The 26,291-nt window shown below is 41.5% G+C and overlaps 1 protein-coding gene across 4 annotated transcripts in view; it reads right to left on the reverse strand.

The window, feature by feature from the left end:
- The window catches only part of PTPRG (protein tyrosine phosphatase receptor type G), a 718,534-nt gene that overhangs the window by 221,990 nt on the left and 470,253 nt on the right, over positions 1 to 26,291 (reverse strand). The window lies entirely within an intron of this gene.

The raw sequence follows: 26,291 nt of genomic DNA on the forward strand, positions 1-26,291 counted from the left end.
TCTCTCAGTGGCTTTGATAAATAGCCCAAATGGAGTATTTCAGCGAATCCACAAGAAACATAATGATGGTGATAATAATGCGTTACATTTTTACAGCTTGCAAAATTGTACCATACATTATTTCACTTAGGTCATTTGATAACCTCTATGAAGACAGGGCAGAAATGACTACCCTCAGTTACAGATGAAGAAACAGAACTTCAGAAAGTTGATGTGAACCTGGCTAAGATTAAACATCAGAGAAAGAGTGTAAAATCCAAGTGCTCTCCTTTCAACCTTAAATCCTTCTCTTACATCTAGAGTTTCTTATTCAGAAAGCAGAACACAGACAAATCAACTCAAAATCCTTATATCATCTTAATGCTTGAACACTCCTTGATATTTAATACAATTCAGAGAATGAAAATGGACCATAGAATGTTCTTGAAAGACTACATATATGATAAAAATAACAGATTTGGGTTCCAATTCTAGCTTCTTCATTTACTTGTCTGTGAGACCTCAAACAGTCTTATTTCAAAGCATCAGCTTCTTCATCTATGGAATCAAAATTTACCATTGGTAGGGGGGAGGTGGGGAACAAATGAGTCAGTGTGTAGTATATAGTAGCCCCATGCCTAGCCCTCATCTCTGCTCAGCCAATCACTATCATCATCATCATCACCACCAATATCATCACATTTTAAAGTTAACATTCGACAGACATCTTAAAATTTCTAATAAGAATGTCATTCCACTAATTCTGGAATGATCCTACTCCTTACAGAAAATCAGATCTCCTACATCACTCATTAGTTCTCTGCTGTGACCTCTATTTTTCCACTTTTCCAAATGACGCGATGCTATTCTCCACAATAGAGTGTGGAGATGTCCATTATGTGGGTGTGGTTACAGCCAGATGGAGTTTGGAAATATGATGCTGAATGATGAATTCCCAGAGGGGAAGCTAAGTCAGAAAACTAGAAAAACTAGCTGACGTATAGGTCAGAGGTAAACAGAGCCATGTTGCCTGAATTACCTAAGATGTTAAGAATAAGGGGACATTTCTGTTCTCAAAGGTAAAATAAGGTAGCCCAATCAGGATACTTTCTTGGAAAAGTCAGGCACCTAAATGGATGAAAGAAAGATGGGTAGATTCCTTTGGAGGATTTTCTTCCATACAGTGAATTATTTTTACACTGTGAATTCTCACCCATTCTGGTGGCCTCTTAACAAATGTGTTGCCTTTAGGTTTGGACCGTTTTAGACATCATGCATTTACATGGAGAAAAATCCATTCAGTGAGTTGCAGACTAAAACAATCTAATACTAGGTGAATGGTTTCATGTGCAATGCTACTAACCCAAGAAAGAAACTTGGTACACAAGTACATTCAGAAAATACACTTCATTTTCCTTTCAAAAGTCGGGCCCTCAAATTAAGTAAGTTCACAGAAGTTTTTCTTATTCTACAGCCCATGAGCAGGGGTGGAATTGTTTAATGCATCACCTGAATAGTGTCTGATACAAAATACTTTAAGACCTCTTCAAGGGCATTTTCATTTACGACCGGGTGAGGAAATTCATTTTCAGAAAATGTCTTTGAGTCATGCCTCCACCCATCAGGATAATAAAATGTCTCATAAAGAGAACAGTAGCAGAATTCTGAAATATCAATTTTCCTTGCTATTTCTCTCAAGTTGTAGTCTCTTGAATTATGTTAACTTTGGAAACTATATTAAATATGAGAGTAATAAGTGGATGAAGCTTTGCTGAGTGAACTGGACTTTAAAATGTTGTGTTCTTGTTGAGACAAATTTGGGCGGAAGCTGGAAAACTATCTCCCACGAATATCTTTGGAAGGTGTTGGGCCAGCAGATAAATATCCTGAGTAGCCCATCAGCTTTCTGTATCTGCTCCCAAAAGCCATCCCCAGAGCCTACTCCCCAGTGTGTGCTTCCTAATAAAGTGAATCTAAGGCATGCTTAGTGCGTCACAGTCGTCTTGCTGAGGAATCATGGCACACATAAACTGAAGGAAAAGATCCAGAAAATCTGGCAACAGAGAGATCTACAAACTGTTCCACACAGCCTTTACCAGCACCAATTATTTACCCTTTATCCCATTTGCATCCTTTCTCTCTGTGTGTGCGCACATAGATACCCAATTTCTTTTTATGAATCACTGGGTAGTAACTGAGAGAAATATGCCCCTTTACCACTAAATACTTAAGTGTATAATTTCTAAGAATAAGGACACTCTCTTATATAAGCACAGTATAATTATTCAAATTAGCAAATTTCACATTGATACAATACTATTATCTTATTCACAGTCCATTTTGAATTTTGGCAAATGCCCAAATAAAGTCCATTATAGATCATTATTCTGGTTCTTAGTCCAGGAATCCAATTTAGGATCAAGCTTGGCATTTCGTTTTCTTGTCTCTTTCTACTGACCCCTCTAGCTCCCACTTTCATCTGGAACAGTTACTCAGTCCTTTTTTTTTTTTTTTTTTAATTTGAACAGTGCAAATGAAGTGCATAGGTCAGTTGTTAGGTAGAATGAGGGGTCTGTCTCATGGTTTCTCAGGGTTAGATTCAGGTGATGCATTTGGGAAAGGGTTCCACAGTAGTAACATTGTCTTCACAGTGCATCATATCAGGAAGTGCATTGTGTGGATTCCTCCCAACATTAGGGGTGTTTAACTTGATCTTACGGTTAAGTTGACGTCTACCAGGCTTCTCCACTATAAAGGCATTAATATTCCTTCTATAATTGAAAAGTACTTTGTATGGAGCTATTTGAGATTACATATATTGTTCATCATCTAACTTTCATCCACTAATATTAGTGTCTATTGATGATTTTCTAACTGTATTATCCATTCTATGTGCACTAATGGGATTCTAGAGTGAGAAACAGCTTACCCTTCTCCACAGTTCATTTATTCATTCATTCATTTATTTAAATCCATATGTACTCATTTATTTTGTTTTACTCAATGGGTTATAATCCATTAGGATTATTTATTTTAACATTCAAACTGTCTCAATAGGAGGTCTTTTGCACAGTAGGAAACCCTTCAAATGGATTCCTCTGTCATTTTGCTATATCCCTGTCATTTTATATTTGTTAGCATCTCCTTATTAGCGGTCACAGATGTTCTAGGCTCAATCTTGTCTTTTCCCTGCTCCGGCCCTAAAATTGGCCATAACTTGGGTGGGTTCTGGTTCCTTTGAATAAGGAATGGTATTTAAGGACACTATATCCTAAAGTCACTATTTTCCAAATATGTTTGAGATTAGAGCATTTGGTTCTTCAAGAAAACCTACAGCTTAAGTGAGTGAGTCTATCCCAACCAGGACCTTCTTTGCAAGGGAAGGAAAGCTAGATCAACTTTGTATAAATGGATGTGCCTCCACCATGCAGAGTGCCATAGACATGTAAGTCCTCTCACCCATAGAAACAAACTATATTAAGATCAACTAAAAAGTCACTGGTAGACCGTATATAGCAGCACACAATCAAGGGACCAGTTCTACAAAATCCTTCAAAATCATGCACAAGCCTCACAGATCTGGATGGATGATTCTACAAGTCTACACTGTGGAATGGCTGGGCTGCAAAAATATCCAGGCATGTCTCTAGTCAGGTCAAGGTAACATAGGGTATCATAGGGTATCATAGATAACATAGGGTATCACATGGCATAACCTGACATTTGGAAAAAAAGAATTGCATGAAAATAAAACGCCCTACCAGTGACCAGGAGGCATATGCTAAGATATAGATATAGACACTGCCTGGATGAATAGTAACATTACCAAGTAATGGGAGGGGGATGAAATGGACAGTGTGAGCATAAGGTTGACCAAGGTCAATGCTCTATTGTTGTAGGGCACAAGCAAGGAACATACAGAGTTGCCAACAAAAGGTTCACTTAACTTTCCCTTCCTCCTGCCTTGCGCCATTTTCCACCTTGTATTTAAAATGAGTCTAGTTGCAATTTGGTATAAAAACTATCTTAATGCTTGTCTTCCAACTTGAATCACTAAATCACTAGTTGTGTTAAGCTGAATGAACACAGAGCAACATAAGTGAAAACTAGAGCCTTCTATATTTTCATTAATGTTGTTATATTCTAAACATTTAGTGAGTGCTTACCATATGCCAGGTACTACAGTATCATTCATTAATACTCACTGAGGTAAGAACCACCATGATCCTCATTTTATAGCCAAAGAAACCAAGGATTTCCAAAATTTACAAAGCTGTTAAGGAAGGAGGGAGGGGTTAGGATAGGAACCTCATCTTTCTAATCTTAGAGTTCAAGGTGTTAATTACTATGCTTCCTTACAAAGGACAAGAATATTTGCTTACTGCCCATTATGTATAAGGCCCTATGACAGATGAAGACCCAGTCTGTGCTTAGAAAGACTGGAGAAAGTTAACTCTTTCTTTTTTTTGAATGCCAAAGTTAGAGTTGTAGTTAAATGTATCACAAAACACGTAAGGCAATGAATGGCTCTTGGACAAATGAGGCATACAGTAAATAAATACTAAAGTAATGTGGTGATGGGTGGGAGGGGACATTTCTTTTAAGGTGGAGTTTCTATCACCTAATGTTACAGTTGCATGCCTAAGTCAGCTCTCACATCTCCATGATAATGGAGGCAAGAGGCAATGATCCCAAAATTCTGCGAGTAGAAAAATCCAGCAGAAACTTCTTTGGTGATTCACAAAGCTCCACATTTTAATTTCAAACAACTTGTATCTCTTCAGCATGCACCTCACCCCCGTACCAACAATGCCCAAGAAAAAACATTGTGATAAATTAAGGAAAGAGCACACAGTTCAGACGAGAGGCAACCTACTGAAAGATTCACTAGACATTTCCAGATACTGCTGGGCATCGTTTAGAGAGTGGAAGAACACACAGGAACTGCTAGAGATGAAACGTAAACGGGATGAGATAAAGATGGTAATGAGAAAGGCAGCAGCACAATTAAAAAACACACAGGAGGTATCACACAACCCAAGAGGAGAAAGGGGAGTTTTCTGATCACGCTTGGCACCAATCTGGAGTAAGCCAGCTGAGAACATGGTCGTGGACCAGAAACACTTGCTCAAGTATAAAAATGTACAGTAAAAGCAAAGTATAATTCCAAGACCAGTTAATGATCTGCTGGTTCCACTTGTTGGATCGCTCGGATGGGATGATACCGGAATTGAAGTCTGGGCATAATAGGTTCTTAATCCAACTCGACTTTTGGATTGCACTGACCCATAACTGCGCTTAAGCAGGATCATACACACTCAACAATGCACCTGCTAGGTCTTTAATTCTGCCATTGCCATCACATAGGAAGACCGATGCAGGCAGGAAGTACATCTGCTGAGTCAGAGCTGTGTCTTTAAGAGTGCTTTTCATCATCAACAGTAAGTTATTTTGGTTTTTTTTTTTTAATTTTTTTTTAATGTTTATTTTTGAGACAGAGACACAAAGCATGAATGGGCGAGGGTCAGAGAGAGGGAGACACAGAATCTGAGGCAGGCTCCAGGCTCCGAGCTGTCAGCACAGAGCCCGATGTGGGGCTCGAACTCACAGACCATGAGATCATGACCTGAGCCGAGGTCAGATGCTCAACCGACTGAGCCACCCAGACGTCCCAACAGTAAGTTATTTTGGCGTGAATAACATGAGTGAGGGCTCCGAGTGGCTAGAAGCAAGGACAGAGTAATGATAAAGCCAAAAAGACTAAAATGAGGTTCTTCCTATCTATAGGAATAAGTAACTAAATGAATAGCAAGGAGGGGTCAGAATTAGCTAAGAGAATGAATGGATCTAAACCACTGGAGAAAATGCTCAGGAAAGTGCAAATATACACCAAAATCAACTGTGAAATGCTAAGTGGCTCCAGGTATGGGTCTGCTAAACACAGATTATACTACTTTCTTTTTAATCGACAAGAAATTCAAAGTCTTTGTGCCCAAGTAACTAGTCTGAAATTTTGACACCCCAACAAAACTTAGTCATTTAAATTATGGAAAGCATGATAAATACACACTATATATTATACAAAAATACATGACAAATACTCTGAATTCAGAACCAATATATGGGTATTTTGCTTTGCATTAATGAAATTTTTATCCCTAGTGGCTTTTTGGTTTTTTTTTAAGTTTACTTACTTATTTTGAGAGAGAGAGACAGAGAGAGAGAGAGAGAGAGAGAGAGAGAGCGCTGGGGATGGGCAGAGAGAGAGGGAGAGAGAGAATCCTAACCAGGCTCCACGCTCTGTGCAGAGCCAATGTGGGGCTCGATTACACAACCATGAGATCACGACCTGAGTTGAAATCAAGAGCTGGAGGCTCAGCTGACTGAGCCACCCAGCCACCCCATAAATGTGATTAATATTTAGATCAGTAGACTTGGAGTAAAGCTGATTACCCTCCATAATGTGGTGGGCCTCATCCAATCAGGTGAAAGTGTGAGGTGCTCCTAACAGGAAGGAATTCTGCCTCCAGATTTTGACACAGAAATTCTGCCTAACTGTCCAGCCTTTGGACTCGAGACTACAATGTCCACTCTTGTTAGAATTTCCAGTCTGCTCTGCAAATTTTTTTTTAATTACTTTTAATTCCTTGTCAAGTAATTCATGCATCCTCATTTCTTTTTTTCTACACATTTTTTTGAAAGTTTATTTATTTTAGAGAGAAAGAGAGAGAGAGTACGAGCAGGGGAGTGGCAGAGAGAGAGGGGAGAGAGACAGAATCCCAAGCAGGCTCCACACTGTCAGCACAGACTCCTACGTGGGGCTCAATCCCATGAACCCTGAGATCATGACCTAAGCTGAAATAAAGAGTCAGATGCTTAACTGACTGAGCCACCCCTGCTCTACAAATTTCAGACTTGCCTGCCTCCAAAACTGAATGAGAAATACACCCCCAAAGGTCAGGACTGACTTTAAGCACCTATGTAGGATACGTGTATATGTGACTATGTATCACATTCTAAAACCATTCTGCAAGCCAGTTATTTTTTGAGCTTCCTTGAGCTCTGAGTTCTATCATCTTCATTCAGTTCCTTCAAACAGGCTGGAGAATGTAGCACCTGTTACAATCCAGTTCACACTTCTGTGGCTTAGAGCAAAGACAGCATGACTGGGGGACATAAATGGAGATCCAAGAGCTTGGGCTGTAGAGTCAGACCTGATTTGTACATTGAAGACACTTGGGAGCTCCAAGACTCAGTGTCCCCTTCTGTCCAACAGGGGTATTACTTCCCTCGTCACATCACGAGGCACATGCTTTGGTAAAGTAAGAACAGATGAGCAGCTCTCCCTTTTTATTATTATGTATCTTTATTTCTTTATGACCAGAAATAACAGAAGGGATAGATGAACTAAGGTGAAGATAAATTGTTTCCAAAGACCAGCCAACATCCCAATGAGTCTTTGCCACAAAGTGTAACAAAGAAACAGCCAGCTTTCACAGGCAGATTATTTTTAGAAGAAAGGTGTTCCAAAGAAATAGTAGGTATTCAGCACCTTTGCAGGCAAGGTAGCATTTAAATAAACGTTCTAAAACATTTGCTTTATACAATATCATTAATCACAGAGTACACTAATCCTTAATTATTTCCTTTGTTTTCTTATTTTCCCTGCAACACGGTATTATCTTCAACTACTGTACAGCAGGAATCCGTATTTTGGGGGCAGAAGAATCCAAAGTGCACACGAGGGCTGTGACTCACATACAATGAGGTGCGGGGATGGTTTCAGGGACCTCTTCCAAAAGTCTCTGTGTGTTACCTGTTTGAGCCATTCTAAGTATTTATCAGCTGATTTTTAGAATTTCTGGTTCAATGCTGCATCTGATTAGTCACGTAAATATTTCATCTTTGCATTTTTCCCTCAGTAAGGACGCATTCAGGCTCTTTCTTGCTTATAGTAGTAAATTCAGTTTTTCAGGGATTTGCTACACATGATTCATGAATTATTTCTTACCGTTTGGTGTCAGTTTGGGCACAAATGAGGCAGGTTCAACATCCACCTATATGTTGGCCAGCTACCCTTTTCATGTACTCAGGAAAGGGAATGGGGAGCTACAGCTCTCCCACTGAATTAGCTGTGTGACCCAGTGGAAATCAGTCGCCTTCTCTGAGCCTTAACATCCCCATGAGTAAATGGAGGGTAAGAAACACGCCAGTGGGGTACAGTGAGCAGTAAACAAAATAAGTCAAGCACCACCCAAGTTCTGGCATATTGCGGACTCCCAACTGATGCACATATCTTTAACAGTTAGTTAACAGGAAAAAAAAAAATGGAAATAAGTTAGTGAAAGGATTATTTGCAATCACCCCAAACCGGAAACCGAACACTGATCATTAATGGAATCGATAAACAAATTGTGACACAGTCACACCATGGCATAGGCACAACTATCGGTAACAATATAGACAAATCTCACACAAACAGTGCTGAGCCAAATAAGGGAGATAACAAAACAATTTTTTCAAAGCATTATAAGTTTTAAAAAGGGTAAACGGTGTGATTCCATTAAAATGAAGTGCAAAACCAGGAAAAACTCATGCAGTTAGAAGCCAACACAGTGGTTATCCATTGGGGGGCAGTAAGCAGAAAAGGGATTCTGGGGGTGCTAATCAGTGCTCTTCTTCATCTGAGGCCTGGTTGCAAGAGTACAAAAATGTATTCAGCTGTATTATTATTTGTTCACTTTCCTCTTTGTATATGATTTTTCAATAATACGTAAAATTCATGACCTGCTGCTTTTGAAACTGGAATAAACAAGAGTATAATGCCACCTAATCATATGAGCAGGAAAGAGTTTGCATCCCTCTGTGGGACCCATTCTCTTCCATGGGGACCACTCTAAACCTGAGGGTAAGGATAGAGAGAACTCACCTGCTTGACAGGGCAAGTTGAGGTGACAGTCCCTGAGCATGTACAACCTCGCCAGCCTAGACCAAGCGTCCCCTCTTCCCCACCCATTCCCTCAAGGCAGACATGGCAGATGAAGCCAAAGTAGCATGTCCAGGGAAACATTCCCCAAGGGTGGCTTAAATGGAGCCGATTCTTAGCCTGCTTTACATGAATTAATGCCTTTTATCCTCACCATTACTTTTTGACAGGGGTACTATTTATATCCCCATTTTATAGAAAAGGAAATTAAAGCTGTGATACTAGGTCTTGTCTAAGTGGTAAGAAGGCTGGGATTCAAACCCAGGCATTGGACCCAGAACCCACACGTTTAAAATCCTCTCCATAGAACATCTGGATCAGAATTCCCACCAGCAATGAGAAGCCCCTGTTAGTTATCTCCAGGATTCAGCACAACATTTCCAGAGTACTGGTTCTCTCAACCATGGGTGACTTCAGACTCTAGGGGACATTGGCCATGTCTAAAGTCATGTTTGGTTGTCCGTTCTGGAAGGGGTGCTACAGGCATTTAGTGGGCAGAGGCCAGGGATGCTGCTGGACCCCCTACAATGCATAGGAAAGCCCCCCAAATGCAAAGAATTATCCTGCCCAAAATGTCAGTAGTGCTGAGGTGTAGAAACCTTGTCTGTACCCACTGTGGTGGGAAACCTGGCCCATGGATGTGGTAAAGCATTTTGTCTTTCCTTCCCTTTTCCTGCTGCGACAGATCTCTAAAGGGAGACAAACATGTCTGCTGTGATGGGACTCAAAGACTAGGAGAGCAGTTTCACCCCTACAGGTAAACCAGTAAGTTCAAGACCACTTTCACCTGCCCTTGGAGTTATTGTAATAACTTTTCTTTTCAATTAAAACAACCGTTCCTTGCCTGCGTAACTACGTTACACGTAAGGTTGGGTTCTAAGATGCAGTGGAGTTAACACCTTGGACACAGTGGCGGGGGAGGGGATCCCTAGGTGCATCTGGAACTCATTTGTATTTCAAAAACACGAAAATAACCACCGCACTGTTTGTGCTCTTTGTAATATGAAACTTTTTAGAAATTGCTTTGTACTTGGTAGTAACAGCCACATGATTCACCATGAAATGAAGTCTGGAAAATCATTCTGGATAAATGGACCTATAAATTCAATAGAATTTCCATGACAACATAGACTGCAACACTCAACCACAAATAAAAGGTTATAAATCATTCAAAACCAACTAGGAATCAGCAATACCGCTCTCGCTTTGAAATACAAGAAACCTGAAATATAGTTTATTTGTTACTTACTCACCCAAAGTTCCCATTACAGTTCTTTCCTCACTTCTGATATTGCATTTTCTACCCCATAATAGGTGTTGCAAAAATGATGATGCCAAAAATTTCCAATTAAGCTAAACAAAATTAACATAGGTTTAGAGTTGGTGGTATTCCTCCCTTTCTCCTAGCCAGAACCCTGCAACAAAGCTTGTGCACAAAGACAAGTTATGCAGTTTTATCCAAAAAACTCCAATTTGCCCTACAGAGCTAATGTTGCCAAATCTGAGTACCTGCAAGAAAAAGGTTTATGAAAAACATTTCTGAGAACACACAGGCAAGGCATGCTGGATGCTTCCCAAAAGCTTTTGAGTTCTATAAATCAAAATCAAATCCGCTAATGTCATTGGGACAATCTCCACATTGAAGGTTTTTTTGAGATTGGCTGGGTCAACCCAACTGGAATATTGATTTTATGAAAGAGCTCTTTGCTTCTCTAGTCAACTTTAATTCTGTTGGAGGTTCCCTTCTAATGAACTCTTTTGGATACAGTAGGCTGGGAGCACACCCAGTGAGTGGTGCTGACCCCAGGACCAAGCACATAGTAGGTGCTCATGCAGTGATTGTGGAATGAATGAATGGATGTTATTTCTGATACTGGAGGAAATGTACTGCACCTGCTCCATTCACAGCCTTTCTCATTATTGGGTCTACCTAACAGCCAACACCTTTGGGAAGATTAGTAGTGGAGTATGTAAACCGCATTTATGGAGCCACGGCTTTGGCTTCCAGAAGGGCTGCACGCTCCCGAAATACTGCCAGAAGAAGTACATGTGTGCACTGGACAGCGCCTTTCATTTTCCATCAGATGAACTCGTATGGTTCCATCTACTACCATGTGCTGATACCTCTTCAAGATACATTTTCAGCCCTGATCTCAGGTGGCCTATGGGTTTTGTCAACATCTTCAAGGGCTCTGCAAGCCAGAAAGGTTAAGATCAGAGCTACAAGGAAAAAAAAAAGGGAACATGCCTCTGTAAGCACAAAATCCTTTCCTAAGACGGATACCCTAGAAACGGTTCAAACCATCCTCTGAAAATTGCACACACCTTTTAAGTTGTAGTCAGCAATGTTCGAGATACCACTCTTCCTACATCATTGCTAACGGGGGAGTTATGATTCCTTCTTATGTTTTATACATTGGATGGACACATGTGTTCTCATCTTTAGTTTTTCCAATAACCAATAAGAATGAAGATCTCTACTCATATTTTTCTCTAATGATTTTCCTTTTTATAATTTAGGAAGGCTCTTTAATTAAGAAAATTATGACCCTGCCACAAGTGTTATAAATACAAATGCATTTGCCCCACTATTGTCGGCATCGGGGAAAAAATGAGAATGCGTAATAAACAGGAGAAGTGGTAAAATCAGCCATGGAGGGGAGAACACAAGTTGACCAATAGGCACTGACATTGAAAGTTCTTGAAGATATTTTGCTGATGGAAAAAGCCAAGATGCAAAATAAATACACATTTAACTTAAAAAATGCTGTAAGTCAAAATACTTTATTTGTTGCGAATGTATCTGCACAGATGTACAGAACTAAGGAAAGGGGGAGCAAAGGGTCTGGAGCATAACACAAACTATTAACAGTGGTTTTCTCTGGGGAGGGGGCTTCAAATTGGTTTGGGGCCGAGATAGGTGGTTTTTGTTTTTTTTTTAAATTTTTTTTTAATGTTTATTTTTGAGACAGAGAGAGACAGAGCATGAATGGGGAAGGTTCAGAGAGAGGGAGACACAGAATCCGAAACAGGCTCCAGGCTCCGAGCTGTCAGCACAGAGCCCGACGCGGGGCTCGAACTCATGAACCGCGAGACCGCAACCCGAACTGAAGTCGGCCGCCCAACCGACTGAGCCACCCAGGCGCCCCGATAGGTGGTTTGTTTTAATGCAACTGTTGAAAATACTTGGTGGCTCTAACTAATAGCACATCTAGAGGGAAAGAATCTCCTTTAAAATGACAGAGAGAGAGAGAGAGAGAGAGAGAGAGAGAGAGAGAGAGAGAGAGAGGCAAAATCGGAAAAGAAAGGAACAGGGCCCAAATCCCCACCACTGCTGCAGAGCAAGAAACTGAAGCTACTGGAGCCGTTAGGGAACCCAACTCAGAAAACCAGCCTTATCAGCAAAGTGCTCCAAAAGAATGAATCCCTCAGCCCCTAGTGAGAGACAGCACGCCATCACACAGGCTGTGATCCTGCTTTATTCCTGGTATCACTTGGACACAATTCACTCTTCATTTATTTCTGCCTGCAATGAAACACACAACTATTCAAGCTAACACTCCAAACAGGGAGGTGGGGGGGGGGGGGTGTGAAAGAAAGAAAAGTCTGAGCTCCTGTTTCTGATCTACACAGACTATTCAACTGAGCCACTCTGCTGAAAGGTATATTTATGTGGACGAATAGTTTTCCACCTACTTAGCCATAAAATTACAGTGTGCAACTTAGTAAACACCAAGTACTAATTCTCTCCGACCATACCTTTGGTCAGAGAGACACCAGCAAATTAGAGAGAAAAACAGAGTTGCCCAAAGCCAGGCAAAGTTTTGCTGATGTACTTACTGGGTACAACCTGAAGGGATGATGTGGGGAGAGGCTTTTAGGAAATGGTTGTCAGTCTCAGTGGTGAGGAGGACAGAGCTCTGCCACCAACATCACTGTGAGTATAGACCCCATCTTGGCTGAGTGAGATCCTCCTTTCCGTGAACTGCCCAGAGTACGATTTTGGATGAGGGTGGAAAGAATATTACTGTTAACACCTGTATATCGGCACCTAGATCCTACCATTAACATTTTAATACACTTGCTTCATCAAGCCAACAGTCCATTCATCTACCCATCCATTTAATCAGGTGCTGAGTTTTCAAGGAAAACACCCATCGTCATTCTCCAACAGTCAGCCATTGTCAAACTAGTAACCTCAACAGCAAGAGGAAGCCAAGAAATATATTCCAAGCTTTAGGACCTAGCCAGAGAATGCCTTGCTGGCTTACAAGGGGGTTAATAATGCTATTAATGAGAACATCGTGAGATGCTGATAGCTACATGTCAGCAGGGAAATGTTAATAATTGGGAATAAAGGCAGAGTTTAAGGGATGGGATGAAAACAACAAAATATCAAAACAATGGCTTTATGAAGTCAAGAATCTACAGGAGCGTGTCAGCCAATAATCACGTTATTCAGTGGCTTCATGCATGACCCTGATTAGCTAATACCAAAACACATCCAGAAAGACTATACATTAAATGTAATTGTGCTCAAACACTTGTCTGCGTTACTTGTCTTCAACCTGCTAACAGGTGACGGAACAGCGAATACATTCAGATGTTTACCCGGGAAACCTGGTTCATTATCTCCAGAGCCATCCTCACAAAAACCCTAGCCCAAAATCTTAATGAAGAAGGTGTTCTAAATCAAAAGGAGCTTACGTGGCCTCCTTGTCTGCGATTTGAGCAGCGTCACAGATGTTACAAGGGTGATTCATGGCATTCCAGAAGCATTATTTACGATATCAAAATACTGTAGACAAGTTCACTGTCAATCAGTAGGAGAATGACTAAATAAATCACAGTACATCTGTACTGTGGAATATTACACAGCTATTAAAATGAATGATGTTGATTCTGTATCTGATACGCAAGGACGCCCATGATATATCATGGAGTTAAACAGGCAAGTTACAGTACACCGACTGTCTCATTTATCAAGTAGCGGAAAAAATACCGAAGCACGCACAGGGAGGGGAAAAAACTGGAAGAGTCTACAAGAAATTTAACTGTGGTTCCCTCTGAGAATTAAAAATGTAGGTAGGGACAAAACAGCAGCTTCCGTTTTCACTCCCTACTACGGTTCAGTACTTTTTACAGATTTGTTGATGAGAAGAACTTCTTCCGTAGATAGTTGAAATAATAAGTGAAAGACAACAACCACAAAGAGAGACTAAAACAGACACCAAAGAGCATATGGAAGACAAGACTTATCAAACCTTATGAAACCGTGATAGTGTCCCACCTAAGTGCACTGGTAGGCAATCCGGATGAAGTTTTAGATTGAGCACATCCATGCAAACCTTCTGGCCCTCCAGAAGCCCCATGTGTTCCCACAGGGTCACCACCATCAACCAAGAATAACCGTCTCCTGACTTGCAACAGCAGAGATTCATTTTCCTCAATTTCTTTTTAAGGTCATTCTACGCATGAGATTCCATGCTCTTGAGGTCATCATCTCCTATCAGGCCTCCGTCCATATTTTCACAAGGTTGACAACGATAAGACCAGTGAACTTGAGGCGCCTGGGTGGCTCAGTCGGTTGAGTGTCCGACTTCGGCTCAGTTCAGGATCTCACAGTTTGGGAGTTTGAGCCCCACGTCGGACTCTGTGCGGACAGCTCAGAGCCTGGAGCCTGCTTCGGATTCGTGTGTCTCCTCCTCTCTCTGCCCTTTCCCTGCTCGTGTTCTGTCTCTGTCTCTCAAAAATGAATAAACATTAAAACAACGTTTTTTTATGAGATCAGTGAGCTCTTGTTTTATGGATGCTGGGAGTTGGACAGGGGGCTGGGGTGGTAGCAGGGTCTTCAGAGGCAACTTGTGGAGCTATTTTCAAGGTGATTGCCAAAAGGTAGATGGAATGAGGTTGGAGGAACAAGAATTTGAGAACCTCCCGCTCTAAAAGTCATAATCTGCATTTTTGTAAGCTCCACGTATGAAAAAGCCACGAGGCCATGTGCTTTCCAAAGCTAAGGGAATTTTATCTTTGTGGCACTTCTGTGAGGGAGGTGCTGCTCTCACCCCACTTTAAAGGCTGGGAACGGGAAGGTTAGAAAAGTGTGAGAACAGCCAGCAAGCAGTCAGGGACCCAGACTTGGTCCTCCTCAACAGATCAGACATCTGGAGACAAGGCATACCTCACTGGGCCAGTCAGTTGTCACCATAATGCCATTCAGAGCAGGAAAGAGCCCTTGTCTTGAGATCACATCTCCACTTCAGGAGGTTCTAATACTGGGACTCTGTTCTCTTTCTTTAGGGACCCTCTGTCTAGTTTGTCTCAGTAACAGTTTTGGTTGGAATTTAAATTATCTCCCATCTGCTAGATGCTGTTAGTGACTCTGAATTCAGCCTGGTCCCTGCCCCTTACTAGGGTCACCTTCACCAACAGTACCTGGGCATGTGCACATGCCCAGACACACTGCCCAAAGACCCAGCACACAAACTTCCCAGAGCCATAAATGGAGGACGAGAACATGGACCAGCAGAATCTACAGGAGATATTATCCAGATGCTAACAAAATGTGCGAGAGGGGGCGGGCTTCAAAATAAAAGACGAGACACATTTAAACTGAACGTTCAAATGTCATCATGCTGTCAAGCTCCTCCCAACCATAAGGCAACTTATGCTCATGTCCAAAGTTACTAAGCAGAGGTTAGGAATGGAGTCTTTCTAGACAGGGCACAGCAAAGATACATAGCTTATGTGAAGAACTATGGCCAGGTAAACCCAATTTTCCATGCTGCTTCCTGAACTGCACGGAGAAAGGCTGGATCAGTGAAGATTGCAATGCTAGGAGAAACACATCTGCACATGCATTGTTGGGTTTTCAAAGGGGTCACGGGTGGGGTTATATTTTTATTCAGAGTATTGTATTCCATCTTAATATAGCCCCATGTTCTGGTCTAAAGGTTGGAGTGTTGGGCTTTATTATTTCTTGAAACGCCTCCACCTCAAGTATTTTTAACATGCTGGCTCAATAATACCTTCCCACGGATCCCTCCATGTGATTGTCTATTTGCGCCTCACGGAGATACCCGGGTTTTTGTTCCTAGTCTGGGAGCACAGGGTGGTGTAGAACATATAGCTCTCTGAGTTTTCTGAGTCTTCAGCAGCACATTAGCAACCCTCAGAAGTTCTCAGGCATTACCTTCTGGTAATGCCAACCGCATAGCAGATGGATTTTTTTTCGTTTTTCAAAAGCATCCTACTGGGCTTTGCAGGCCACCAACACGGTGGCTCTGGGAGCCATAAACCTGTCCGGGTACTGCTTTGGCAGAGCTATCTTTGTTAGTTGGTATTCCTTTCAAGAGAGCTCAGAGTTCATTTTCCAGTTTTTTGAGTTGTTACGAGGGTCCACAACCATGTTAATGGTTGGGGCCAAGAGAAAATGCTCTGGTTGATGTGGGTCATGATAACTCCCTAGGGTATAATACCCAACACACTTGGGAAATGGTGATCTGTCAGTATCCAGCAAAGTGACCACAAAGAAGCATTTCTCTGAAAAGGAGAGCAACACTCCTCTTCTTGAGCAGTAGAAAACAGTGTAAACTGGAGGCTGAAGGATATGGGCAAGCCTTAAGTCAGAATATCCTGACAATCTGCTCCAGTGTCCAGTCCAGAATGACGATGGCTTCTCACCACAAAGACGAAGACTTCACAAATGTCCTCTAGGTGTAACCAGCGTAAACCACCCACTTTCCCTAAGACAGAAGGCCCATTAAAACCCTGATCTCAATTGCAAGTATCTCCCAAAATAGCAAGTAAACACACTAACTTTCGGTCTGCCATTAGAGTCATTTGCTTTTTTCTGGAAACACGGATAACCCCTTCTTGTTCAGATAAAACAGATTTCTTTTTATCTCAAATTTATTTCAAAACTATTATTTATTTATTTATTTATTTATTTATTTATTTATTTATTTTTAATGATTTCAGGAAGAGAATTTAGCGATCTATCACTTAAAACCACCATCTTGCTTTGAAAAAAAAATATCAAACCGTTCAGAGAGCACACAATGTGCTTTGGGTCTCCTGTCTTCCTTCTCCTGCCCACAGATGCCACAGAGCTTCAAATAAGTTCAGCAAAAATGTCTTGCCTTCCTCCCTCTCTCCACTGGCAACCACGTAAATAAACATTAAGTCTAGGTAAAGCAAAGCCAAGTGCCAGGCCACATACTATTTCCTCCCATCCTAAACCAGTGATCCTTAAACGCAGGTGATGCTGCTCCCCAGGAAACATTTGGTGATGTCTGCAGACATTGTTAGTGGTCACAACTGTGGCAGGGGTGCTATTGGCATACAGGTGGAGGCTTAGGATGCTAGTAAACACCTTCCGATGCATGTGACACAACAGAGAATTATCCAGCCCAAAATGTCAGTGCCAAGGTTGAGATGCTCTGTTCCATTTAGGCTAACAGGCTAAGTGACTCATTTGGCCTTTGCACACAGAATACAGCACATAACGTATACTGAGTAGAGATCAAAACCCTCCGAGTCCATGACCACTGGACAAACACTTCTTACCAGGACACATTCCCAGGTCAATCGTGTCTGGATAAGATGTTAATATCATGATGTTTGCTAGCTGACTGCTGAATTCAGAAGTGCATGATCTACTTGGGTACGAATGCATTTCCCAAATGTATGCTAGAGCCTTCGGCTATGGAGCCACATGGACTTGAATTTGAATTCTAAGTTTATTGCTTTCTAGCTGTGTGAGCTTAAACAATGTTATGGTTTGAACTGTGTCTCCCAAAAAAGATGCTGAGGTCCTAACCAGCGGTACCTGTGAATATGAACTCATTTGGAAACTGGGTCTTTGCAAATGGTGATGTTAGGATGAGGTCATTAGGAAGGGCTCTAACCAATATGGCTATGTCTATAAAAAAAGGAGAAATTTGGGCACAAAGACACACACAGTGAGAATGTCGTATGAAGATGACAGCAGTTGATGTGTCTACAAGCCAAAGAATGCCAGATTGACACCAAAGCACCAGAAGCAGAGAGAGCAGCACTAAACAGATTTCTTCTTCACAGCTGTCAGAAGAATCCAACATGGCCAACATCTTGATCTGGACCTCCATGAGGTCCTGAAAAATTTTTTTTTTTTTTTTTTTTTTATTTATTTTTGGGACAGAGAGAGACAGAGCATGAACGGGGGAGGGTCAGAGAGAGAGGGAGACACAGAATCGGAAATAGGCTCCAGGCTCCGAGCCATCAGCCCAGAGCCTGACGCGGGGCTCGAACTCACGGACCGCGAGATCGTGACCTGGCTGAAGTCGGACGCTTAACCGACTGCGCCACCCAGGCGCCCCGATTTGTTGTTTTAAGCTCTCTCATTTATGCTACCTTGTTAGGGCAGCTCTACAAAACTGGTAAGGGAACTCCACAAGTGTCTCGGTGTCTGTGAAGTGGGACTAAACAGAGTAGCATCTGGTTCTTCTTAAAAAAAAATTTTTTAACGTTTATTTATACTTGAGAGAGAGGCAGCGTGCGAATGCGGAAGGGACAAAGAGAGTGGGAGACACAGAATGTCAAGCAGCGTCCAGGCTCCGAGCTGTCAGCACAGGGACCGACGTGGGGCTTGAACCCATGGACCCTGAGATCATGACCTGAGCCAAAGTCGGACACTTGACTGACTGAGCCACCCAGGAGCCCCAAGTAGCATCTAGTTCTAAGGTTGCCATGAGACGCGGTGGGACGCAAAGTGACACCTCAAAGCAGCATGCCCATCCTCCCTCCCACCATTAGCGGGCAGCAAGGTTAGCATGCCTTCCTCAATGCCATCAGCCATGTTAGCTTGACTTCGCTTGCACCTTCACGTTTTTTTCTACCACATTTTGCGATTCGAATCCAAAATTTTAGAAGTACGGGGTCATCTTTAAAATGCGTGCAATGCTCTAATAACCGTCCTCTATTAATTGCTGCCTCAAATTTTGCCATACAGTAGAAGTATGGACTCAAGTCCACTAACACTTGGACCATAATTGGGCCTTAATGACAATACTAACCACAACAGCAATTTTTGTCGTCAGTGTACCAGTTCAGAACAACCAGCAACAGGAAAGCCTCAGATCTACTTCTATCCGGAGAAGCCCTACTCAGCATCTGTCAGGATTCCAATGAAATGTTACCTGCTACGTGAATTACTTCCAGAGCAGCAAGCAATCATTCCCCTCCCTGCTTCACCAGAGACCCCCGGGGGCGGGGACCGCTTTCTGCTTCCGATACAGGCTATCGTTCAGCCTTTATAACTTGTCTATAAACTTAGTTGGCAACATACAAGCCGTATGCAAGTAAGCACCACACAGAAACCACACCCTTTTCATCTTGGAATGCCCTGTCATAGGCTGCCACATGCTTAATAAACGAAGAACTGCGAAGTTCTGTTAAGACCGTGACATGGGATTTTTAAAAAGTACACACATAATGGAGTTTCCCGTCTTTGCTTCCATTTCCATAAACTTGGAAGAATTCATATATCCCAAGGAGACACGTGATTAGGGAGCTGCCTCAACCTACACTGTTAACTCTGGCTCTTCCTCCCTATACAGTCCTCCTTGGCAGACAGGTAAAGTCAAGGGACACTCTGAAGAACCACTGACTTTCCTGACTCTTATCATCAAACTACCTGGCCCATGTCTCTCTCCCTGGAGGACCAACATCAAGTGACCCTCACTGATGGGCTTGCAGATACAAATATCTTGACAAACAGGGGACAAGTATATTCAAGACAACTGGAGAGAAAGAAGACCAAAAGAGGGATAAAACTAGAATCTAAAATAGTAGCTAACTGAGGGGCGCCTGGGTGACTCAGTCAGTTAAGCGTCTGACTTCGGCTCAGGTCGTGATCTCACAGTTTGTGAGTTCAAGCCCCGCGTTGGACTCTGTACTGACAGCTCAGAGCCTGGAGCCTGCTTCGGATTCTGTGTCTCCCTCTCTCTCTATCCCTCCCCGACTAGTGCTCTGTCTCTCTCTGTCTCTCAAAAATAAATAAACGTAAAAAAAATTTTTTTTAAATGGTAGCTAACTGGGGCATCTGGTTGGCTCAGTCGGTTAAGTGTCTGACTTCGGCTCAGGTCATGATCTCGTGGTTCATGGGTTCGAGCCCTGTGTTGGGCTCTGTGCTGACAGCTCAGAACCCAGAGCCTGCTTTGTATTCTGTGTCTCCCCCTCTCTCTGCCCCTCCCCTGCTTGCATTCTGTCTCTTGACAGAATAAGTAAAATAAAATAAAATAAAATAAAATAAAATAAAATAAAATAAAATTACATAACATAACATAAAATAAAATAAAATAAAATAAAATAAAATAAAATAAAATAAAATAAATAAAATAGTAGCTAACTAATAAGAGATGTTTGACAACTACAGAAGGCTTACTGTAAGATTCTGGAGACAGGTAGGACTTTTCCTTGCTCAGAGCTATAGATGCCATGGAAGTTTTAGTATCTCAGGAATCCTACTCTAATGCAATAAGAACTGGGATAGCAGCAGCAACTAACTTTGATCATCAACAGGCAAAAGCGGACAGAAGAGGACCCATGTGAGCACCGTGATAGCTTTGGGGTGAAGACAGGTTCTTGAATGGGAAGGCACACGCGGGAGATATCAAGGGGGATAGAAATATTCCATATCTAGATCGGGATGGTGGTTTACATACGTAAAACCCATTAAGTTGCACACTCACCACCTAAAAACTTGACTGTAGGTATGTTATACTCAATAGAAAGTCTTAAAAATTCAGCACTGAATGAGCAGCTAGCTTGGCCAAGCTAGAAAGCCAATTATCTCACCACCAGTTTGAGCCCTCTGACCCTTTAAAAGCCTTGGAAGAGAGGGAGAATAGGAGAGAGAAGCGGCGTCTATATTTTAGTTTACATTTAGATGAGAAGAAATCTCAGAACGGAGACCATTCCCCGAAGACCCGGAGGGCCCTGAATATAACTTACTGCATACTTTTTATCCCCAACACCACAGGTGTGAACCAGATGTCATGCTTATCTTTCCCACAGCAAACAAACTCATGCCTTCAGAATATTAAGCACTAGCTAGAGAAATTTCAAATATATTAAAAGCAAGGCAGTGAAGTTCAAAATGCAGATAATCGCTTACAAATTACTGATTTCCTTTGGAGAGCAATTACATTTATAAATATGAATACAGTCTATATTAAACCAAGAAAAATGACACTCAAATATCTGTCAAGAGTTTGATGTACCCTTAGGAAAAAAAAAAATTTTTTTTAAAGCCAGAGAATGCACACTAACACATCCTTCTGTCAAATGGCATTGAAACTAGAAAAGCAAATGGATTTAAGAGACTCTGATCTAAAGAATAGTTTAAAAATTAATGTGTGGCCTAAGCTGAGCTCCTGGGCTACTCTGGGTATCTCCCCCTTCTCTAGCAACAAAGCAACATGCAAATGAATCTGACAGAGTGAAGGCAATTTATTAACATGTAAATACGGATGAGGTATTTTCCTTATGGCTTAAATCTAACACTCAATAGCAGTTGATGTTTGATTTTTCTCTTTTGTCTTTTTAAAGTCATGCAATAAGGAAGTGAAGGGCTAGCCAGAGTTCTAAAGACTGGTCATTTCTTGTTATACAGAATGGCGGTCTCTATATTTTTTAGATCATGCACCTACCCCGCTGGTACAGATTTTTTTGTGCGCATGCCATCACCACTCTTTTTGTTCACTGATAAATGATACACCTGGGGGTGCCTGGGTGGCTCAGTTGGTTAAGCATCCGACTCTTGATTTGGGCTCAGGTCATGATTCCAGGGTGGTGGGATCGAGCCCTGCATCAGGCTCTGTGCTGAGCATGGAGTCTGCTTAAGATTCAATCTCTCTCTCTCTCTCTCTCTCTCTCTCTCTCTCTCTCTGTCCCTGTGCGTGTGTCTCCCTCTGTCCCTCTCCTCCATTCACGCTCCTTCTCTCTCTCTCTATAAAAAAAAAAAATGGTATTCCTGTACTAAATAATATAATGTGTTCATTCTAAACACACACAGAAGCGAAAACAAAAAATGAATGGAATAAGGGTGAAATAAACACTTTCAAAATATGATGCTAATCTTTACATTACTATTTTGTAACTTCACAAAATATAATTTTAGGTGAGACTGATAGTTAATGGTAAGAGACACAAAAGCACCTATCGAATTATCTTGATAACTTACAGTTTTTATGTCTGATCCCATCAGATCCTCATTAGTTTTTACCCATAGGATGGCTGACAGAGAGCATGTTGATCAAGCCATTTGTCTATTTGGGGAATAATGGTTTAGTTACAAACATAATATTAACACATAGATTCGCTTACACAGGGATACGTAAAATGCAATTGACTGTAATATGCTGAGAGCAATTGAATGCTCACGCCTTTCAGCACACCTTTCTTTCCACTGGATAGCTGCCACAGAAGACTTGACCACCTGGCACACAGACCACGTGAGGGCGCCAGCTGCCATGTATATATCAAATATCAATAAAGCTTTCTTTTAAAAAACATAAAAAACAACATTTTAGCAAACAGTCTTCCCTGAGCCCCAATGGTTCAAGGTTATGCAGCTCACGTTGGAGAATAATTTTATCATGTATCAGAATTCCCCAGAATAGCTTAAAGAAAATATAGATTCCTAAGCCTGAAATCAGAAATTCCATTAGATCCAGGGTGAGGCCCTGGAATCGCAAGAGTTTAATTCCAAATCAGGTATTCTGTGCTTTGAGAAACTCCAAACGGGTTTGCAAATATGACAGGAAGTAATTTGCAAATGACTATTAGCAACACATCGTTCCATGCTTAGAACACTGCTTTCTAGTACAACAGTTCCTCATCAGGAGGGCGCACGTCTGGGCTCCCATCCCATCCAGTAAGTCCAGAGCAGAGTCGCATGGCAGCCAGCTTTGGACACTACGACCCTAGCACCTCTCCCGTCCAAACTGGCCTCAATTTGGGAGGCCTGCTACTACCTACACCTTGTTCACAGGACACATGCAGTTAAGTGTTTGTAGGATTCATGGCCGATGGAAAGAATGGGAGCCTGATGTCATACCGCCAGGACACGTGAAGGTGTGCCTGAGTTGTGCTCCTAAGTTGCTTTATTTACTGCCTATGGCACACCTGGAGGTTTGACACACCCCCACCCCCACCCCCACCTCTGGTAACGAAGTTCTGATTTTCTTTGGGTAGCAACTCCTTCCCCACCTTTAGAAGAAAAGCTTTCTATGGAGCCTTGGGCTGATGGACATGTGCTCCATTCAGAAGAAGTTAAAATTAAATGGAAAATTTCCTAGAAATAGTCCAGGAAGTATTCTCTTTTCCACGGGATTTGAACCTAGGAAGATATTAGCTGGAGTTGCTGTAGGCAATGCCAAGAAGACTGACTGCCTGCTTGAGAAGGGGAGCCGGGGCCATAGAGATTCCTGATAACTTGTCTTTATGGTCATAAATCAATCCTACCCCTGGACTTTGCACTTATGTGGGCCACTAAGTTCCCACGTTTTTCTCAAGGATTCTGTAGTTCCCAATCAAAACAATACTAACACAGCTGTGCAAGGCATTATCCCTGTTCCTCCATTTTCTTCTGTAAAAAAACAAAGCCACTGTGTTGTCTCATGCACCTGCCAAGTCTGTATTTCTATTACTTTACACAAGTCAAGAATCACTACATTTATGTTTTACCTGTTGCACTGTTTTAACGATTTCCCTTTTCAGATACTATCTTTTTCCTAATATTATTGATGTCCACTAAAACACTACCACAGGCTTCATTTTTCAGTCCATTGACAACTTAAAAAAAAAAAAACCTCCTTGGTGTCAACTTAGTCACACATTCAATTATTTCTAATATTTTGCCACTTTAAGACCATTTTTGATGGTTTTCAATGTCCAGGAGAAACAAGATAAATTCTATGAAAAGTCACATGAGGGGTGCCTGGGTGGCTCAGTTGGTTAAGCATCCAACTTCGGTTCAGGTCATGATCTCCCTGTTCCCAAGTTCAAGCCCTGCATTAGGCTCTGTGCTGACAGCTCAGAGCCTGAAGCCTGTTTCAGATTCTGTACCTTCCTCTCTCTCTGCCTCTCCCCCGGCTCTTGCTCTGTCTCTCTCTCTATCTCAAAAATAAATAAACCTTTAATAAGAAGTCACATGAAAATTACTTCCCAAAACCACTGTACTTCAGCCAACAAAATTTAGCTTTCCTCAGAATTTATCTAAACAGCTCAGGAATATTTTTCTTCCCTGCTTTGAATTCCTTTTGACTTACCATGCAAGCTGAGTACTGCAGAGTTCATAAAGTGCTCTAAGTGTAAATTTCCCTACAAGTTTTCCCATCAACCTGTTATGGTATTGTGAACCCATGAAAGTTCAAGAACAAATTACCTCCCAGCATTTTTTTGCTACTTATCTAGAAAAGACAGGCAAAAATCTAACAATCCAGTTGATAATTTTAATGGGCACAAGACAATGAAAATCCTGCACATCACTTAGAAAGTTACTGAGTAAAGGTGCATTTGATCATGTGAAACAAGCATCTTCAAAGTAAACTTATTAAACATGCACTGCCATGTAAATATTTCAAATGGGAAAGATATTTTCTACCAGACTGAAACGCTGAAAATTACTTCTAAAAAGCCCTTCTATATCCAGTATACCAAATGGCTAAGCACCTCATTAATGTATTTGGAAATGGAGACATTCTATAAGCTAAAACTCATTTTCAAGGCAAAAAGAAGCACGCATAATCTGGGGCATCACTTTTAAAAACCAAACACGCTGTTCACGTTACAGTCTTCCCTCCTTATTCACCATTTTGCTTTCCAGTTACCTGCGGTCAACCACAGTCCAAAGCAAATGATCCTCCCTCTGTTGTCAGTAGTAGCCTAATGCTACGTCACAGCACCTATGTCATTTACCTTACTTCATCTCATCACATGAGCAGAATACAGTACCATTAGACTTTTTGAGAGAAACCACATCCACATAACTTTTATTATGGTATATTGTTAATAACTGTTCTATTTTATTGCCGTGGTAAATCTTTCACTGTGCCTAGTTTATGAATTAAACGGTACCATAGGTATGTAGGTATGGGAAAAAACTTAGTATGTATAGGGATTAGTATTGTCCGTGGTCTCAGGGATCCACTGAGGGTCCTGGGATGTATCCTCCATGAATAAGGGGAGACTACCGTATATAGACCTCAAATGGACAGGAAGTTGCTTAGCACTGAGTTAGTTGAAGGATACAAAAAAGGTACAATGAGAGATTTTCTTTCCCTAGATCCTGTTTTATTTTTAAAAATACTTCTTAGGGGCTCCTGGGTGGCTCAGTTGGCTAAGCATCTATCTGACTCTTGATTTCAGTTCAGGTCATGATCTCACAGTTTGTGGGTTCAAGCCCCAAGCCAGGCTCTGAGTGGACAGGGATGAACCTGCTTAGGATTCTCTCTCTCCCTCTCTCTCTGTTCCTCCCCTGCTTGCTTGTATGTGCGCGTGTGTGTGTGTGCGTGTGCGTGTGCACATGTGTGAGAAGTGCACACACATGCACACACTCTCTCTCAAAATAAATAAACTTCAAAAAAAACTTGAAAAAACACTCTTTAAGATCGTCCCTTCTCACACTGTTTTTCAAGGTTATCAACTTCAAATTTGTGTCAAAGTCATTTCTCCTTTTAGTTCATAAAAATTCAGTTATACATTGTATCTAGTCTGAAAAGGCCAGAGAGAGAAACAGGCAGCCAGCCACTTGTTCAAGCTTATCTCAAACTTCCTTTACTCAGAGCCTTTAATTAAATGAAAGTTATGTGCCTTCACTGGACCAGTTTTTGAATTATACATATTCTTTTCCTTTGTTCCCTGCAAGAGGGGAAAAAGAACGTGTTCACCTTTACAGATCAAATAAAATATGATGACACAGCAATTAGGGAATGCTGGTAACCCGCATGATTCTAGATGGAGAATAACGGACCACATTTTCCTTCAGTGTCGGTCTGTAGTGTTCCAAGGCTTCCAGAGACTCAAAGAGACCGGATGGTAAATGAAAAAGGTAGTAAGGAGACATAAATTTGTAAAAGTTGTTCTTCCTGTTGATAACATTACAGTGTTTTCCTACCTCCTAACTTTACAAGAAGTAATTAAAAGCTACTGTCATTTTCCATTGAATAGATGGAAGGATTTACTCCTACCTATCATATCTGCACTTAGTGGTCACAAAATATATCTTGGGAGAAATAGGGGGACTTAGACTGTTCTGTTCCCTTTACCCCCACCATCTAAG

This window comes from Neofelis nebulosa, chromosome 4 (genome assembly GCF_028018385.1).
Source record: "Neofelis nebulosa isolate mNeoNeb1 chromosome 4, mNeoNeb1.pri, whole genome shotgun sequence".
In the NCBI taxonomy this organism is placed as follows: domain Eukaryota; kingdom Metazoa; phylum Chordata; class Mammalia; order Carnivora; family Felidae; genus Neofelis; species Neofelis nebulosa.